Here is a 17,300-nt window from a genome sequence, read left to right as displayed (position 1 = left end):
AATACTTTCCCTTTTAGTTGAATTCCACCTGCTACTTTGATGTCTACTGCATTTTGTTTCCTGGATTTCCCAGAGAGCTTTTCTTCAAAAGCTAGAGATCATGCTGTGTGACAGGTAGGATTGCACCGGGCTGACATGTTGAGAGCACTACAATTTTACCTTTGCTTAAAATGCAGCAAGCCCGTTTGACTTTATTTGAATAAGAAGTGAGCCCAAATATGGTAAACTGTCAGGCTTGCATCCTGCAAAGTAGAACATTTCTATAGATTGTTAGTTTGACGAGGAAACTCCCAAAATGTCACTATACATAGTCAAAAACTGATGAAATGGATAAGAAAGAGACACAGTTAATTCACTGAAATAGAAAGCAAATGTCGCTGTGCTGGTGTTCGTTGCTGTAGGTAGCATTCTATTTTATGAATCTACTACAATTGATTTAGCCAGTTCCTTCCATTTTGGAGGACTGTGAATAATCTTGCTGTAAATATTCTCTATGAGAGTCCTGACTCATGAGCTGCAGAGTTTCTATGTTATGAAGGTAAGAGAGGAACCACTGAGGTCTTGCCCAGCATTGTGCCAGAGGGTTTTCAAAAATGATTGGACTATAAATTCTGCTCCCACCTGCAGTGTATGAAAATTCTTACGGTTCTTCATTCTCACCAACACAAAGTGTTGTCACACTTTAAATTTTTTTTTCAATTCTGGCAGGTAAATGGTGGTATTGTTTAGTGGTTATTTTATTTATTTTATTTTATTTGCATGTTTCTGATTACTAGTGCGGTAGTACACTTTTTCATAAAATGTTGTCCACTTAAGTTTCCTCCTTTTTGAAATCTCTGTTCAAGTCTTTTTACAATTTTTCTGTTAGATTATATATAGTTTACCTATTAACTTACATCTACCCAAAACTCCATGAATGAGTTTCACAGACATAATATTAAGCAAAAGCAGCAAATATTGATGTATGTTTCCACTTACATAAAGTTAAAAATCAGGCAAAACAGAACTATTTGTTTAGGAAGACATAACATTTTTAAAAGCAAATAAATAATTGCAACAACTCAGGAAAGGTTTCTTATGACTTTAAATAGATTGTTTGGGGAAAATAAATTCTGTTTCCTGAGTTGTCATGGTTTCTAATACTTGGTCAATAAACCCACAGTGTTCAGGCTCTTGAACACTGAAAATTAATCAAATTTTCAAAATCCTCTTAAGAAAATAAGAAGAACTTCTATATAAGGTCATGTGTAGATCAACAGCAAAAAAATAAAGCATATAAAAAGGGTAATGGCAAGTAGTGGTAAGAAATTCCGATTTTTAACATTTTATTTTTGTAACTTAAAATACATACTCAAGTACACAACTTACATATGGGCTTGAGGAGGAGACTTACAAGTATTAATAATGTATACTCTTCTCTCCCCATAACTCAGTGGGAGGGCAGGGAAATACAAAGCAGATTTGGAAGAACCTGACTTAAACTTTAGGCATATAAATTATTCTGTCTTTAGAAGAGAATATAAGGTAAGCTCTAGGGCAACCACTGAGAAAACTATTTTCAAAAATTCTAATGTTTCATTGGCAAACCACAATTATGGGACTTAATGACGACCCATTTAAAGGCAGTATATTCTTTGTAAAATTCATTTTTTTATAGACTACCCCTTCAAACCACCTAAGGTTGCACTTAAAACAAGAATGTGTCATCCAAATATTAACAGTAATGGCAGCATTTGTCTCGCTATTCAAAGATCACAGTGGTCTCTTGCTTTAACTATTTCTAAATGTCTGTTATCCATTTGTTCACAGTGACATGATCCAAGCCCAGATGACCCCTAGTGCCAGAGATTGCACGGATCTATAAAACAGATAAGTACAACAGAATAACTTGGGAATGGACTCAGAAGTACGCCATGTGGTGCTACCTTAAAGTCAGAATAACCCACATTATAGCTGGAATAAACTTTAAATTACTGTTCCTTTTTTTTATTTTCTCACCAGGTTTCTCCCCTAACAGACCTCATCTTTTTTCATTTAATTTTTTGTTTCCTTCTCTTCATTCATTCACATACTCATGTGAGAAGACTTAAATTCTTCCAGCTTTGGACAATAACTACTTTTAGAAACTATAAAATAGTTATAAGAGAACAGTTGCCCAAGATTCAGATGTTTTTTAAACAGAGCATGTACATTTTGGGGCCAGTGTCTTTATTCTATCTTGGTTATGAGACTAATACCATTCCTCACTGCTCTGACATGCTGAGAAAATCATCAGAGGGGAGGGAGATGAATGCTCAGTTGTCACATCAAAGGAAGCAGCATTATTCTAGCAGTGCCCATTTTTGTTTAAGCCTTCCACCGTTGGAGATCTGAGGTTACATGACATACTTTATGCTCATAACTGATGTGGCTGGAGAATTGGTATTGAATTTACAGCATCAACAGAACAGAAAATGTGATGTCTTTTATGCATGTCAATAAAGGAATGACCTGTTCTTGTTCTACAGAAAATGGAAATTGGAAGTCAAACACGCTTTGTATTCCAAAACAGGGTCTCAAACATTTCGAAATTATTTAAATTGTTAGGAGGCTTGGAGCTATTAGTTAACCTTTATTCCAATACCCTGTTTAATATAGAACTGAATAAATAATGTAAGTTGTCAATGGGTAAGTAATCAACTAATAGCTTTGCTAGTAATTTATTTATTTTTCTTCAATAAAGTTGCATAAACCAAAAAAAAAAAAATTCTATTCTACAAAGATATATACTAAAAACACTACAGGAGTTCTGAGATGGCAGTGGGCAAGACCAGAGGGAGGGTGTATGACAGAGTGAGTGAGTGTGTGAGAGAGTGTAGGTGGACGTGAAGGTGGACGAGCAAACCCCTGCAGTGCAGAGATGAGGAGCAGAAGGTTCCTGTGCTGTGGACAAAGCAGCTGGCTACCACAGTAAGCGGCTCTTCAGGGTGCTTCTCCCTGCACCACAGGGAGGTCCCACCATTTTGGAAGATCCCGGGTCTTCTCTGGGAGGAGGCAGTGGGAGCAACGAGGGCCCAGCAACCTGAGTCCACCAGTGCACCTGGCACCATGGGACCAGTGGACACTCTGTGTCAACACAGACCAGTGCACAGTACTGGAGCTCCCAAGGTGCCGGTCATGGAAGCCGCAAACAGCCAGGGACCCAGCACCATCCCCCATAGTAGCAGCCCGATCAGAGTTGAGATGTACACCCAGCAACAGAGGCTGGGGAGCAGACATCCATCCCCAGGTAACAGAAGCACAGACCAGCAGCTAAAACACATCCCCTAAAACTACAGCAAAAGCTGAGCAGGAGTTGAGCCCCACGAGGCAACAGCACTCCCCAGCCACCAGCTGTGGAACCTGGGGCTCCACAGAGGCCTGTGCAGTCCAGCAGCTCACAAAAGCAGTGGGAAGCCGGCCCCGAGAAGGACTGGTGCAATCCAGCTGCCCCTGGGTTCTTCAGCATGCTGGGGCACCAGAGAAGCCTGTGCAACCCAGGAGCCCACAAGAGCAGTGGGAAGCTGGAGTCTGAGAGGTATCGGTGCAATCCAGATGCCTGCTCACGGGACCTGCAGGGTGCAGGGGCACCAGAGAGGCCTGTGCAACCCAGCAGGGACTGTGCCATCTAGTTACCCATAGGACCTGCTGGGTGCTGAAGTACCAGAGAGGCCTGCGTGACCCAGCAGGGACTGTGCCATCCCATTCCTCACGGGACCTGTGAGGAGCTGAAGCAGCAGAGAGGCCTGTGTGACCCAGCAGGGACTGTGCCATCAGGTTACTCGCGGGACCTGTGAGGTGCTGAAGCACCAGAGAGGCCTGTGTGACTCAGCAGCTCATAACATAGGCATAGAACCAGGTCCCCAAAGGGACTGTGTGATCCAGTTACCCAGGGGACATGCAGGGTGCTGGGGTAACAGAAAGGCCTGTGCAACCCAGCTGCGCACAGGATAGGCTTAAAAAAAAAACGAAAATGGAGGTGGAGTGAATGGAAGCTACACAGACGATCTCCCAGCACCAAATGGGATTACAACTAAAATAAAATTTTAAAAAATCCTCAGAAAAAAAGTAAAAGAAAAGCAGCAGGACAGGACCATATAACCAGAGACACTGGTAGGATCTGCAGAGGCTTGAGATGGTGGCAAGAGGGTGGCAGGCTGGAAGCCCACAGACAGCAGCAGTCTTAGCTGTGAGCAGTGCCCTTGGGGAATAAAGACCAAGCAAACTCCACAGTGCAGAGAGCTGGAACAGAGTACTAAAATAGCCACAGCCACTCACCTGAGGGCTACAGCAGAGGGAGGGCAGACTGGACTGGAACTCTGTGGGGACAACCGGGATATGGAGGGCACTCAGAGTTTTTGCTGAGTTGCGGCCATAAAGGACAGTGGCCAGTGTGCTCCTTCCCAGAGCTGAGGGGAAAAGCAGCAGCCCCACCCCTCGGAGATTCAGCCTTTCCCAGGTGAGGCAAAGAAATGCAAATTGAGGCTCATTAACAACCAGCATCTATCCCACCCTCTGGAAATCCTCTTATGCAGAACACCAGGGCTACATTCCAAGGCACTGAGTAACAGACTGCTAGCCTCAAGGCAAAGAGCTAGAGGATAACTAAACCTTTCCTGGGCTTGCAAATCTACCCAGGAAAGTAACACTCAACATTGGTGTTTAACGTGGGCCCACCCAGGCTCATCCAAACCCAGTAGAGGGAGCCACAAACAGCAGAACACAAACACCCACAGGGAAAATTTGGCAGGCTCCAAAACCTACTGAGATAACCAAAATGGTGAAACAAAAAAACAAATCCCAAATGAATGAACAAGAGAACTCTATCGAAGATGAGATAAATGAAATGCAGTTAAGCAAATTATCAAAAGTAGAGTTCAGAGCCATGATCTTGAAGAAGCCCAACAGCATGAGTAAGGACATCAGCACCACAAATAAAGATATAGAAACATTGAAAACCAACCAAGTGGAAATGACATAGCAGAAATAAAGAACATATTGGAAGGACTAACCAGCAGAGTAGAGGAAGCTGAGGACCAGAAGAGTGAATTAGAATACAGGGTAGAAAAAAATTGAACACTCAGAAAACCAAAAGGAAAAAACAATTAAAAAACAAGAAGATAGCTTAAAAGAATAGTGGGACAATTGGAAATGTAATAACATTCCCATCATAGGAGTCCTAGAAGAGGAAGAAAATGGGCAAGGGTTAAAGAATATATTTGAAGAAATAGTGACAAAAAGCTTTCCTAACTTGAAGAAAGAAGGCATTCAAGTTCAAGAAACACAGAGAGCCCCAAGTAAGAAGAACCCAAACTGGCCCACACCAAGACACATAGTAATTTAAATGCCAAAAATTAAAGACAAAGAGAGAATCCAAAAGGCTGCAAGAGATAAGCAACAGGTTACCTACAAAGGAAACCCCATAAGACTCTCAGCAGAAACACTTCTCAACAGAAGCACTACAGGCCAGAAGGGAGTGGCATGAAGCAATCAAGGTCATGAAAAACAAGGATCTGAATCTAAGATTACTCTACCCAACAAGGCTATCATTCAAAATAAAAGGTCAAATAAAAAGCTTCCCAGACAAAAAAGGCTAAGGGAATATATTAATACCAAACCAGCACTGCAAGACGCTAAAAGGACTGCTGTAATTAGTAGAAGAAACAGAAAGAAAAATATAACCACACTAAACTAAAATGTCAATAAATAAGTACATATCAATAATCACCTTAAATGTGAATGGATTGAATGCTTCAATAAAAAGACACAGAGTAACTGGCTGGATAAGAAAGCATGACTAACATATATATTGTTTATAAGAGACCCACCTCACAACAAATGACTCACATAGGTTAAAAGTGAAGGGATAGAAAAAAATCTTTCAAGCAAATGGAAAAAAAATAAAATAAAAGCTGGGGTAGCAATACTCATATCTGATAAAATAGATTTCAAAATGAAGGCCATAACTAGAGACAAAGAAGGCCACTACACAATATTGAAAGGATCTTCCCAACAAGAAGATATAACCTTGGTAAACATATATGCACCCAATATAGGAGCACCAACATATATTGAAAATCTTCTGGAAGACTTCAAAGGAGAAATCAACAGCAATACAATCATAGCAGGGGACTTCAACATCCCACTGACATCACTGAATAGATCATCTAGATAAAAAATTAACAAGAAAATACAGACTCTAAATGAAGTGCTAGATCAAATGGATTTAATAGATATCTGTAGACAATTACACCCCAAAACTACAGAATTCACATTTTTGTCAAGTACACATGGGACATTCTCGAAGATAAACCACATGTTAGGGCACAAACTAAGTCTCTACAAGTTCAAGAAGATTGAAATCATATCAAGCATCTTCTCAGATCACAATGGCATGCAACTAGAAATCAACTGCAACAAGAACATGCAAAGACATTTGAAAACATGGGGGCTAAATAGCATGTTATTGAACAATGAATGGGTTACCATGGAGATCAAGGAAGAAATTAAAAACTTCCTGAAAACCAATGAAAATGAACACACAACACAAAATCTATGGGATGCAGCGAAAGCAGTTCTGAGAGGGAAGTTCATAGCACTACAGGCCTACCTCAAGAAGCAAGAAAAATTTCTAATAGAGTATCTAACCTCACAACTTAAAGAATTAGAAAGCAAACAAAAAGAAAACCCAAGAGCAAGTAGAAGGAAGGAAATAGTAAAAATCAGAGCAGAAATAAATGACATGGAGATAAAAAAAAAAACAAAAAAAAAAAACAACAATTCAAAGAATCAATGAAACAAAGAGCTGGTTCTTTGAAAAGATAAACAAGATTGATGGACCCTTAGCTAGACTCACCAAGAAACAAAGAGAGAGAACCCAAATGCACAAAATCAGAAGTGAAAGAGGAGAAATAATAACTGACATCACAGAAATACAAAGGATTGTGAACAAGTATTATGAACAATTATATGGCAACAAATTCGACAATCTAAGCAAAATGGACAAATTTTTAGAAACACATAGTCTCCCAAAACTGAAGAGATAGAAAACTTGAACAGATCAATAAGAACAAAACAAATTGAGGATGTAATCAAGACTCTCCCAACAAACAAAAGCCCAGGCCCAGAGAGCTTCACAGGGGAATTTTACCAAACATTCAAAAAAGAACAAATACCCATTCTCCTTAAACTATTTCAAAGAATTCAAGAAGAAGGAAGACTTCCAAACTTATTATATAAGGCCAGCATAATTCTAATTTTAAAACCAGAAAAAGACACTACAAAGAAAGAAAACTACAGGCCAATATTCCTGATGAACATAGATGCCAAACTCCCAAACAAAATACTAGCAAATCAAATACAGCAATACATCAAAATAATCGTTCACCATGACCAAGTGGGATTCATCCCAGTGATGCAAGGCTGGTACAATATTCGCAAATCAATAAACGTGATACATCACATAAACATAAAGAAGAGTAAAAACCACATGATCATATCAACAGATGCCGAAAAAGCATTAGACAAAATCCAGCACCCATCTCTGATAAAAACGCTCAGCAATGTGGGAATAGAGGGATTATTACTTGACATAATAAAGGCCATATATGAAAGACCTACAGCCAACGTCATACTCAATGGGCAAAAACTAAAAGCATTTTCCTTAAGAACACAAACAAGGAAAGGATGCCCACTTTTGCCACTCTTATTTAACATAGTACTGGAAATCTTAGCCACAGCAATTAGACAGGAAGAAAAAAATAAAAGGGATCCAAATTGGAAAGGAAGATGTAAAATTGTCATTATTCACAGATGACATGATACTATACGAAGAAAACCCCAAAGACGCCATCAAAAATCTACTAGACTTAATAAATGAATTTGGCAAAGTAGCAGGATACAAAATTAACGTCAAGAAATTGATGGCATTTGTATACACCAATGATGAACTCATAGAAAGAGAAACTAAGAAAACAACCCCATTTACCATTGCGGCAAAAAAATTAAGATACCTAGGAATAAACTTAACCAAAGAAGTAAAGGACCTATTTGCAGAAAACTACAGGACATTGAAAAAAGAAATAGAGGAAGATATAAAAAAGTGGAAGCACATACCTTGTTCATGGATTGGAAGAATTAACATCATTAAAATGTTCATACTACCCAAAGCAATCTATAGATTCAACACAATCCCCATCAAAATACTAACGACATACTTCACAAAACTAGAACAAATACTTCAGAAGTTCATATGGAACCAAAAAAGTCCCCAAATAGCCATGGCAATTTTGAAAAAGAAGGACAAAGTAGGTGGGATCACAATACCAGATATCAGGTTATACTACAAAGACACTGTAATCAAAACAGCTTGGTACTGGAATAAGAACAGGCAGATAGCTCAATGGAACAGAATAGAGAACCCAGAAATCGACCCAAGACAATATGCTCAATTAATATTTGACAAAGGACCAAGAGCATACAGTGGAGAAAAACAGCCTCTTTAATAAGTGGTGTTGGGAAAATTGGACAGCTGCATGCAAAAAAAAAAAAAATGAAACTATACCATCAGCTTACACCATATACAAGAATAAACTCAAAATGAATAAAAGACTTAAATGTGACTCATGAATCCATAAAAATCCTAGAAGAAAATGTAGGCAACAAAATTTCAGACATCATATGCAGCATAATTTTCACTGATACATCACCTAAGGCAACAGAAACAAAGGAGAAAATGAACACATGGGACTATATCAAACTCAAAAGATTCTGCACAGGAAAAAAAAAAAAAACAAGCCCCAAAATGGAAAGGCAACCCAATCTTGGGAGAGCATCATTGCCAATGATACGTCAGATAAGGGTTTAATTTCCAGTATCTATAGAGTGCTCATACAGCTCAACAAAAGGAAGACAAAGAACCCAATTTTAAAAAGGGCAGAGGAACTAAATAGACACCTCTCCAAACAAGACATACAAATGGCTAAGAGACATATGAAGAAATGCTCAACATCACTAATCATCAGAGAGATGCAAATTAAAACAACAATGAGGTATCACCTCACACCTGTCAGAATGGCTGCCATCAACAAATCACCAAACACAAGTGTTGGTGAGGTTGTGGAGAAAAGGGGACTCTAGTACACTGCTGGTGGGAATGCAGACTGGTGCAGCCACTATGGAAAACAATATGGTGTTACCTCAAAAAATTAAAAATTGAACTTCCATTTGACCCAGTGATCCCGCTTCTAGGAATATACCCTAAGAAGCCTGAAACACCAATCAGAAAGAATATATGTACCCCTGTGTTCATACCAGTACTATTTACAATAGCTAAGATCTGGAAACAGCCCAAATGTCCATCAGTAGACAAATGGATAAAAAGCAGTGGTACATATACACAATGGAGTACTATGCAGCTGTAAGAAAGAAAGATCTCTTATCCTTTGAAATGACCTGGAGGGACCTGGAGAGTATTATCCTAAGTGAAGCAAGCCAATCAGAGAAAGACAGATATCACGTGATCTCACTTATCTGTGGAATATAATGAACATAGCAGTCTGAGGAATGGGGTAGTCCCAGAGACATGGAAGTGGGGTACAGACTGACAATCTGCAGAAGTGGGGGTGGGGGAGAGAGATAAACTACAGAATTTATATGCATGTATGCATGAACAATGGACATGGACAACAAAGCTGGGGACTGGGCGGGGAGGGAGGGGAAGAGGGGTATCAGTGGGGGAAAAGGAGAAACATCTGTAACAAAAATAAATAAATTAATTTTTTTTAAAAGTCAAGGTGTACATCAACAGTCCTATGGAACTATAGATGAATATTGATTTCTGATCCCTGTATCAGTGATTCTGATTCAGAACATTTATAAGTTTTGCCTGATCATTTTGGTTTTGAAAAAACTTCACAAATAGCTCTAATGTAAAAGAAGTAAATAAAATCACTGACTTGGAATTTTAAACATTAAATAAATAAATTAATTAATTAAAATAAATAAAAACACTACAGATAAAGTAAAATGTAACACAAAAAAATATTCAAGTAACCCACAGTAAAGTAGAACAGGGGAAAGAGAGAAACATAAAACAAAGAGAACAAACAAAACAAATAATTAAGTGACATACTGAATTTCAATTCTAAAATATAAAAAATTACATTAAATATAAAGGGTTTAAATATATCAATTAAAACAGAAATTATCAGAATAGATTTTTTAATGACCCAGCTATATGCTATCTACCAGGAACTCATTTTAAATATACTTACCGTAGCTAAGAGATGATAAATTCCATAGAAACACCAATTAAAGGAAAGTTGGATGGCTATACTTATATCAGATAAAGTGAACTTCAGAGAAAAGAAACTTACAAGATACAGAGAGGGATGTTACATAACAATGAGTCAGTCTACCAAGAAGACACAACAACCCTTAATATATCAATAGTAGAGCTTCAACAACGTAAAAAGGATGATGAGAAAAGGATAGTGTTCATCTGGGGGGCAGCTAATGTACGCTGCTAATATGTGCTAGACCCTGTTACAAACATCCGATATCCACTATCTCATTCAATTTTTACCCAAAGAAAAATAATTGCGAAGTGCACATCATTATCTCCATTCTGCATACAAGTAAATTAAAACTCTAAAGAAGTTAAGCATCTAGCACAAGGTCACAAAGTTAGCACTTCTCAGGCCAAGATCTTTTCACTTTTAAATTTGCCTCCTTTAAACACTCTCAGATAATATGCAGTGTGATTATCACATGCAACACTGCAGTTCAGTACCTCCTCTTTGTGGACACAAAGCTTCAGATTAACTTTTAATGGAGAACAAACACTGGGTTCTCAATGAGTCATAAGAATAAAATGACCCTTGAAGGCATCAGTAAGTACAAGGAGATAACCAACAGAGCCTGCGGCAAGAAACAGCTATTTATGGAGAAGATGGAGGTCACGTTATGGCCACAGGAACCCAGACATTGGTAAGACTGCCACATAAGTTTGGGAAAGCTGGACACTGGTACTGCACAACTCCACAGGTGCCATGTACACAGACCTAAAACCAACTGTTGTGTGAATGGCATCGCCTGGAGTCTCAGTCCACAACATTCCCTGTGCCATTTATGGCATCCCTGACAATAATTATGCTTTTGAAAGTAATAGACTCGAGTCTGCAAAGATGAAAAAGTACCATTATAGTATCTGTCTCCAGCAGTTCTCAACCTGTGGGTCATGACCCCTTTGGGGTCGAACAACCCTTTCACAGGGTTTCACCTAAGACCATCAGAAAACACATACTGTATTTCCAATGGCAATTCACAACAGTAGCAAAATTACAGTTATGAAATAGCAAGAAAAATAATTCCGTGGTTGGGGGTCACCACAACACGAGGAACTGGATTAAAGGGTCGCAGCATTAGGAAGGTTGAGAACCACTGTCTAGACCCTGGACTCTAGGGCAGAAACAATTATCTGATTTGTGCATCTAGACCCTGGCAAGCTGAAAGAGCAGCGTCCTGACAGTTGTATTAGTGGTCCAGGAAAAGTGTCCCAAGAGTATAATGAATCTACAAAAGATTGTAAATCTTTACTTTGCCAAGCAATTATTTTCTTTTCAAACTGTCGTTTTCACCACCATAATTTCCTGAAAAAATATTTATAAACACGTTTTTCTTATTTTGCCAAGACTTGGATAATGTAATCACAGATCAACATCTATAATAGAGCACCTGGAAATCACTAAACTAGCAATTCAGGATGAAAGGACCAAAGAGAAAAGACAAAGAAAGACACCATTTTCATTTGTATCTCTTCCCCATGATTTTGCTCTCCTCTGCAAAGCTAAAGAATGCTCATTAGACTTTGAAGATAATATCTAAGACTCATTCAGACATTTGACCCATAAACCACCTTTTATTGCTTTAATGGCAGCGATTAGCACCAAACCTTCATCAACTCTTTCCAAGGGTATCATCACCAACATTGTCATATGGGAATGTGGGCTACAACAGACCAGGATTGTCCAGGAGAGTCCAGGACTAAGACTGGCAGCTAAAATGGAAGTCTTCTGAATATCAAGAGTGTACTATAAACCTACTCTTTTACATAATACACTATAGTCTGAGGTACTTTAGAGAGTTTTTAACATGTCATAGATACTCAAAAATGTTGCTTGGATTAATTGCAATCGTTAAATTGAAAAGGCAAGGCTACAGAGGTCATTTAAGTAATGAGATACCTGAGATTACCAAGACCTTGCAAGTATAGAGACAGCCTAATATTTAAAAAAAAAGAAAGAAAGAAAAGAGATTGAGGAAAGAGAGAGAGAAAGAAAAGGGGGATTACATGAGTTTGAATGCCGGCCTTGGTTTAGAAGTTGTGTGCTCTCTGATGTGATTGTGTTTGGCCTGCAAAGTCCATTGTAGCCTAAAAAAGGGAAAATCTCGGCAGTGCATCTTCTGCCTGAGTGAGCATAGGTGGTCAACATGGCTTCTCTGAGAAACCTATCCTTTCCGTTGATTGGTTCTAATGGCAAGGAGCCGTTGCTTCTGACACCATTGATTACATCCGTGCATACTTCAGGAAAAAAACTATTCCAGGGGAATTTAAAAGGCATAGATGATGCCCAGCTGGTGTGGGTCAGTGGATTGAGCGTCGTCCCATGGACTGAGAGGTCCTTGTTGGATTCCTGGTTAGGGCACATGCCTGGGTTCCGGGCTTGATCCCCAGTGGGGGTTGTGCAGGAGGCACCCAATCAATGTTTCTCTTTCACATTGATGTTTCTATCTCTCTCTCCCTTCCTCTCTCTCTGAAATATCAATAAAAACATATTTTAAAAAATAAATGAAAAGCACAGATGCTGAAGTCAGTCTTTGGATTCTGAACTCTGCCACTTACTTAATATGAGATCTTGAGGGAAACAGTCAACTTTACTAAACTTCCATTTTCAGCTTGTGAGATAATAAGGGTAGCATCACCCTGGCCAGTTTGGCCCAACAGTTAGAGTGCCCGTGCGAACCAATGAGACTCAGGTTCAATTCCAGCCAAGGGCATGTACCTCGGTTGTGGTTCATCTCCAACCCTGGTCGGGGTCATGTGGGAGGCAGCCAGTCAATGTGTCTCTCTCACATCAATGTTTGTCTCTCTCTCTCTCTTTCCTTCTCTCCCTCCCTCCTACTCTATCTAAAGATAAAAGAAAAATATCCTTGGGTGAGAATTTAAAAAAAAAAAATAAGGGTAGCATCTACTTCACAATTTTTTTTATATGTTTTTATTGATTTTTTTTTTAAGAGAGAAACATCAACATCGATTGCCTGCCTCTTGCATGCCCCCCACCAGGGATCCTGAAACCCATGCATGTTCCCCAACCGGAAATCCAACTGGTGACTTCTTGGTGCAAGGGTTCATGCTCAACCACTGAGCCATACCGGCTGGACTACCTCACAAGTTTTTGAAGGTAAAATAAAATAATCTATGTTAAAGGCCCTTTCTATGCTTAAAATTGATTTAAATGCTAGTTATTGTTACCCTTTGTATAACACAATTGATGAGGGATTTGGAAGACTATTTCTGAGCTCTGATGTGTGATAGCAACACTTTTCTTTAAGACTTCAAAGAGGGATGAGAGAGATTTGAAGTTGAACAAAGATAAATACCATAGTAAGAAGTTTAAAAACATCATTTCTGATGGGGGAAAAAAAAATAATTGACTGGCTGTGTTAATCTCCATTAGCATTACCTACGAATTAATATTATATTTTAATTAAACAGAGTCAGAGGAGTTCTCATGGAAAACAAAACACTATTCTTTTCATTTATTTTTGCTTAATTCCTACTGCCATTTGAAGAGCAATTCATTTCAAGTATCAAAAAGCTCTGACAGATACTAGGAAACAGGCAATGAATTTGTCACCTGATGTAATACTTCCAGTAAAGAGTCTCCTTCTATCTTGTCATATTTATGGAGAATTGTTAGGACTCTGCACAGATATTGACTATGCACAGATTCTTATTGGGGCAAACAGAAAGCAATACTTGTCATCTTCTAGCAACAAAGATTAATGAAAATAACCCAACACCTCCCCAAAAAAGAACATGCCAACTTGAAGTGGGATAATAATAATTTCACCTGAATAAAAGTTTTTCTCCCCCTGAATCCCCCAAAAAGAATTGTTTTAAAGCAAATAGATAGGATGATAGCCCAACTACAGAACAGAAAGGTGGATGTAGAGAGTTCTGTAAGTATCTACACAAGCAAGATAAACCAGCTTCTAATTCTTCCTCCCCTCTGCTCTATTCTCCACTACACCCTTCTAAAAACGCGAATAGCTCCACATTATGCAAATTTTATAGCAGGTCAGGGTCCTTCAGGATTCTGGCTTTAGCCAAACTGCACTATTTGCTATTTTCCAAAGAAATCCTATTCTCATCTTCATCTGCAACTTTGCTCATGTTTTTCTTTCTGCAAAAAATGTGGCCTAAGGCCCCCATCCTCTACCTGGATACATTCTCTTTGTCTTGCAAGGTAAAAATTCAAAGACTGTTTCTTCATGAAGCCTGTCTAAATCACCTCTTCTGGCCCTCCCTGCAGCCATAGTTGATATATAAACAAATGAGTGTAATGTGTTTACAAAAACAGGTGGTTTTTCGGATTTGGCCCATGGGCCACAGCTGGCTAATCCCTGATAAACTAAAAGATAGAATTTATAAGAAGGCCCTCAAAAGTTTCTCTCTCAAAGAGGACCTCAAATCCAAGAGGCATTCTGATGGTATAAGGGTAGAAAATGGTAACAGTGCCCCTTTAAGTAGAAATAAAAGGGAAGGAGTGGCACCGTTGACCCGGCCCGCAGGTCGATCAACGAGGACCCTAGAGGGGGAGTGAGGATGAGGTGGGACAAGAGACACGAGAAATGGAGACAAGACAGGATTCTGATCAAGTCTCGTTTATTCAGGGGGAGTTCACATTATATATAGGGGGAAAACACGTGAAACAGCCAATGAGCATCCCACCTGAAGCCAACCCCAGCAAACACCCCAGGTGGAACAAATAAGCAAAGAATGGAGCAAACAATTATCTAGAGGAATGCAGGCACTGCACGCGGAGAGGCATGGCACGTGGAGAGGCACGGCACGCGGAGAGGCCCCGCCCTGGGGCCGGAGACAGCAGAGCAGACTTTAACAAGATGGATGCCATGCAAACGGTCTCCCACACACCGTAACATTCCCTGCCTCATGCTGGAAACATGGAGTAATCTAGGTTAACATGCATGCAACTGGGAAAGTATGGGCCCATCAGCAGCTTTATGAAGCCCACCGATCTAATGTTTGCTAATATCATAACCTAGTAATTAAACTTTTTATCCCAGCCAATGTGGCTCTGTGGTTAAGCATCAATCCATGCACCAAGAGGTCACCAGTTCGATTCCCGGTCAGGGCACATACCCAGGTTTGGGGCCAAATCCCCAGTGGGGGGCATGCAGGAGGTGGTCAATCGATGTTCTCTCTCGTTGACATTTCTCTCTATCCCTCACCCTTCCTCTCTATCTAGAATCAATAAAAAAAAATTTATTTATTTTTTTTACTTTTTAGTTCGTAGACTAAGGGTGCCTACAAATAGAGGGCAATAGACTGCCCTATAGGGTGCATTTCCCCCCTATACTCAGAGGAAGCTTAATACCAAGGAAAGATGCTAGACTAGCTACCCAACACATGATTGTCTATGCCAGAGAAATGAAGCAAAAGAGATAAAAATTTCAGTCATAGTCTCAAGAATGGATGATATTTGGCAGAATTCCAACTAAGGGGTTTGGACAGGTAACCCTCAAATTAAAATCCCTGGGCAATGTAGGTGACACCAAGAGTATATTTTAAATTCAAGCCAAAGTACCATGCTAACATTATTGGATCAAAAGTGACATAATCCAGTGATCTTTTGTTTTAAGGCATAATTCTAATGCATATATTTTTTCTTCTCCATGTTATATTTTCCTGAGGCATTTCTAGGGCACAAAAAGGACAACCAGAACAAAGAAGGAAACTACAAAAGAAAAGTGTTCACTTAGGTTTCTATCCTACGTTCAAATGGAGACCCAGACTCTGAGATATATTTCCAAATGCAAACAACACAGATAAAATGTTTGAGTAGTGACTGATCCCATCTAATCCCCTTCTCTGGAAGGTAAAACATCTGATAGCACTACAAATGCAAGAGCTAAATCAATGTGTTGGAAGCAGGGACATCATTCCCAGCAGCACCACCTGGCTTCTGCAGGATGGAGTGGATTTACGCGTGAAGAGGGATCCAGAGAACGGAGTTGCACAAACATAAAAAGACTCCAGCCATAAAATAGGCTAAGCATGTTTACTGCCCTTTCGGGAGAAGTGTCTGAACAAATCAAATGGTTGTGTATGCTTCCAGCCTCCTCCCTTCCCCCTTTTCCTTCGTTCTCTAAAAAAGTATTTCCAGATCTCAAGAGTTGAACTGTGTTGTGTAATGCGTGACACATCAATTTATCCTAAGAGGTCAGTGCCCCATGAAAGTGATGCTGATACCATGGCCTTTTCTGTTTAATGGGCTTCAGAGGACACATCCTGATATGCCTTTAAAGCATCTCTGCTGCTTTTATCGGAACACAGCCTCTGTGATAGAATTAACTCACTCAGGGAGCACAAACAATGTAGAGAACCCATTGACCTTGCTTAAATGGACTCCCTTTAGTGAAAGGCCGCTATGGTAAACCACTTGGAACCCAACCACGAACTTTTGGACTGAATTTTCTCGACTAACTGCTCCTACAGCCAAAACCCAATTTCTCCACTTTGGCTCTAAAAACACAGCAAAACATATTAAAATCTTTGTGAATCCTTGACTCTCATTCTCTTCTCAATGAAAAATGCTTCCAGGAGTCAAAACCATGAAAATATCATCAGTCTATTTTACCACTGAGAATAGAAAAGCTCAACTTCGGTTAAGAACTTCTTAATCTCTTTTCTAAACTCTGAGGCCACACTTTAGTTAGTAGTCCTTAATTTTTTTGTTTCTATGCTATCAATGACAAGGATCATAAATTAAGATACTTTTATGGGACCAACAAAACAAAAAATGAGTGAGCTAGGATGGATGGAAAAGTACTTAGAACACACTAGAGATAGAGCCACTAAAATGTTATAGTTCCAATAAAATGTTGCCATACAGAAGCATGTGCAAGGCTTGCCAGCTATTCTGATTTTCAGAGATATCCAAAATCTAGATTATTATGTATGAGTATATTTTTTA

At 39.3% G+C, this 17,300-nt stretch overlaps 1 pseudogene; it reads left to right on the top strand.

Moving 5' to 3' along the window:
• Positions 1–1,570: 1,570 nt before the first annotated feature.
• LOC118633567 lies at positions 1,571–16,352 on the top strand (annotated as a pseudogene).
• The last annotated feature ends 948 nt before the right edge of the window (positions 16,353–17,300 follow it).

Source organism: Molossus molossus, unplaced genomic scaffold (assembly GCF_014108415.1).
Source record: "Molossus molossus isolate mMolMol1 unplaced genomic scaffold, mMolMol1.p scaffold_m16_p_18, whole genome shotgun sequence".
In the NCBI taxonomy this organism is placed as follows: Eukaryota; Metazoa; Chordata; class Mammalia; order Chiroptera; family Molossidae; genus Molossus; species Molossus molossus.
This window is presented reverse-complemented; position numbering and strand designations above follow the sequence as displayed.